This window comes from Galeopterus variegatus, unplaced genomic scaffold (genome assembly GCF_000696425.1).
Source record: "Galeopterus variegatus unplaced genomic scaffold, G_variegatus-3.0.2 Scaffold312, whole genome shotgun sequence".
NCBI lineage: Eukaryota > Metazoa > Chordata > Mammalia > Dermoptera > Cynocephalidae > Galeopterus > Galeopterus variegatus.
In genome coordinates this window covers 190079-193711 of record NW_007726423.1, presented here as the reverse complement: position 1 = coordinate 193711, position 3633 = coordinate 190079, and the positions used below count along the sequence as shown (strand labels likewise).

The window sequence follows — 3633 nt, the reverse complement described above, 5'->3', positions numbered from 1 at the left end:
TTTAGGTGATAGATATGCTAACTATTCTGATTAGATCATTATACAATATATGCATGTATTGAAACAACAAACTGTATGCCATAAATATGTACGATAAAAAAATTAAAAATAAAAAACTCAAGTCTGAAGAAGATTCAAAAAAATTGAAGTTTGAGACTCAAAAAAATTGCTATTTGATATGTAATAATCACCACAATATTCACTGCAGTTACAGAGAGTGGCTGAGCAAAAAAGTATGATCCTGCTATTACTTTTTCTGTTCATGGTGTCCAACGTGTCACATGTGTTAGTTTATAAAAATGCTACAAGTTTGGAAATCCTGACTCCTGGGAACTAAGCTGATGTACAAAATATTTTCCTTTAGGGTATTTCATGGAAAAAGCATAAAGGATTATCACCAATATACATTATTCATATACAAAACACACACCCTTAGAAAGGCTGACATCTTTTCTTTTCTTTTCAAATTATTTTTGTGCGATTTGCCCAGAATGAGTGGCAATTCTTGCTAGGTAGAATTGTTTTCTGAAATCCTGAATAGAGTGGTTTAGAGTGTTTAATTCCATCACATGAGCTGAATTGCAGAAAGAGTGGGAAAAACTAACCTGGGCAGTTTGTGCGTCAAAATTTGTGCTATGAATACACATATTGCAGTTCGGCTTCTCACATTTCTCCTACATACTGAGCCAGTATTAGCTGTGTCAATATATAAAGACCTCTGTGCCTTATATGCATTAGCTTACCCAATACATTCTCAGCCTTGTGTGGCATTATTATCCCAATTTTATAGATTAGGAAATCTGTTAGTGACTTGCTCAGGGTTACTAAGCTAGAAACTCCTTGGCCCAGGGTCTAACTCAATGTTTCTGATTCTAAAACCCATATGTTCCTCTCTATACATCTTGTGAAAATATAATATGGGATAAAAGAAAATAACAGATTCTCTGTACTCCATGCATAATCCAACTACAATAGGAATCACTCAGGATTAGGTCTTTTAATTTTTCTATCTGTGTTATTGCTTAAAATGAGTGAATGCATTCAGTGAAGCTTTTCTGACTGGAAAATATACACTTCCAGCCTCCCTAGACAAAACTGACTCCCCCCAAAACACTGATTTTAAAAAGGCACAATGGGTCCTACTTCTTCCTGGATAATTTAAATCCGTTCTTCTAATAGCCAGCCACTATCAGGGATTGAAGACAACCAGCAAACATTATTACTCAGTCTCTGAATTAATTCTTTGAGAACCTAAATAATCTAATTTGACTTTCTGTAGCATTCAAATTAACTGCCAAATCTCTGCTCTAATGTACAAACTCAATATACACACCGTAAGGTTAGCTAGAATTAAGAAGTCATTACAAAATCAGGAGAAAGTGTTCGGTTTTTTAAAACAATTTAATCTAAAAATGGAAATACATTTCAAACACGAACCTACCAGAGATATCCCATATCCCATTTAGCCCAGGTGATGTCTCAAATCAGGAAGAAATCTGAAAAGATCAGTTAGATATATCTAGTTGTTTGACAATATGTATATTCAATAATCAGTTATTTGGTTTATAATGGTGTCTAATAGCGACAGCTGGGGCCAGTGTTTTGGGGTTTGATAGATACTTAATTGTTAAATTTTATATTCCTAGATTATTGTGGTTTTCATGTAGTCTACACTCATCACATGGAGAACTGCCAGGTTTTGCTTCCCTCTTGTACTGTGCAGAGCACAGATTAATCTTATTGGAAGGATGGAGCCTTTGGAGGTCACCAGCCGTCTCCTTCCATCTTCCCATTATCCAGGATTAAATCTAAGTACACTGCATTACTGCATTTCACCTAAGCAGGAGGACTTCCTTTTCTGGGTGTTCACTATTTTAAAATGTCCAGTTCATATGCAGAGACGCCAAGGAAAAGCATAAAACCTGAACAAAGATGCCTGTTATCACTTATTTGCATACACAATGTAGATTTTCATGAACAAACTCAAAGTTCTCTGTGTTTACCTTCCACCAAGGAAGAAAAACAGTACCCACATTTGTTAATAAACAAAAAAGGTGTATTATTCAGCAGTATTTTGCAATCAAGTGGCCCTCCTTCAGATCTTACTATTCTTTTAGAAGTATAGTAATGAAATTAATCTCAGTAGCAATATTTGTGAGAAAACCTTCAGCTCCTCATCTCCATATTTACTTTTTCAAAATTAAAAAAAGAAAAAGAAAAATTCTAAATAAGATTCCCACACACTGCCAAGACCTGTCCTCATGCAACATCATCTGATTATTTTCACCCAGGAGTAACACACTTGCTACATTTGGGCTTCACATAGGAGACTTCAGTTCAGGGGATGGTTTACCTGGATATCATGGCTTCAAATAACCTGAAATGGAAGATTCTCTCTTTCTCTGAAAAGTGAAGACCTGTAATTATGGCGGCCCATTTTAAAGATAGTTTTGGGAAACTGGGGTACAGTTATTTTCCTAAGTGGTGTTTCAAAATTCCTTTCAACAGCACAAGTCCCCTGAACAGGAAAAAGAACTCATGACCTTTATTGAGTTTACTATATAAATCTATCATTTTTCAGAAACTGGGGGCTTGTTTACAGTGAATGGATTTCCCCTTTCAGGGCTCCCCCTATGGAGCGTAGCTTGCTTCCATTTTTTTTTTTTTTTTTTTTTTTTTTTTTAACCCTAAGCAAAAACACTAGGATTCAGAAATACTGAGAGAAGGAAAAGGTGCAAAACAATTCGAGACTGTGGCTATGGCTTAGAACTAACCAAGGTTCCTTTAGTTCATCCCTCAAGCCCCCTCTCTCACATTCTCAAAGCGTCCCCCACGTTCCCGGGTTCCGGGTGCAGACGATGTTGCGCTGCGGTCTTAAGACAGAGCAACAGGAGTCACGCCCGCCTCGTGTCCCTCCCCGACCTGCTATCTCTGGGTTGGTTGGGGAGCGCAGGAGAACGCTGCGGGCCCGAATGCGAGAAAGGAAAATCGTTCCTTCCAAGGCGACGGAAAAACGTGCTCAGGAGTTCATTCACCGAAAGCGCAGGGCAGCGAAGGGTGCCTGTCACCCGAGAGGCAGCGCTGCACTTGATGGGCTGGGATTTACGTTTTGCATCTTCATCTCTCGCCTCCAAGCTGTCCCTGGGGAGGGCTGTTTTCGTCCACACTTCCCCTTCCCCGCAGTGGTCCCGACCCTCGGCGAGTAGAGGGGTCCCTCGGTTTTGAGTCCTTACTCGCTGCTGGACGACAGTGCACCCACCCAGCCTGGCCCTCGTCCGCAGAGAGCGCGGCAGGGCCGCTGTCTGCAGCCCACCCTGGGTGTCCACACCCGAGGGGTGCGCTCGGGTCCCTGTGCTTCCAGAACCCGGCTCGAAGACTGAAACTTGACCTGCAGATGCAGGCTCCTGAGCCCAGCCATCTGACAGGGACCCCGGCAAGCCGCGGGAAAGACGACTCCCCTCGGGCGAGCCAGCTCCTGCAAGCCCCTTCACTTCCACGCCCCGCGTGGGGAAGGTGGGACGGGGCGCGCCTGCCTCACCCGAGCCCCGGAGACGCCCCCCCCCCCCAGGACTCCCCCGCCCCTCTGCCGGCCCTACCCTACCTCGAAGAGCTGAGGGATTTCCCTCCGGGCCA

General features: G+C 42.3%; 1 protein-coding gene across 1 annotated transcript in view; it reads right to left on the bottom strand.

The window, feature by feature from the left end:
• LOC103586170 (adenylate kinase isoenzyme 5-like) overlaps positions 1–3627 on the bottom strand; it is a 193056-nt gene extending 189429 nt beyond the window's left edge. Inside the window, exon 1 of the mRNA XM_008567344.1 lies at positions 3602–3627. The gene's annotated coding sequence lies outside the window, so the exon portion shown is untranslated. The remainder of the gene's footprint in view (positions 1–3601) is intronic.
• Positions 3628–3633: the final 6 nt, after the last annotated feature.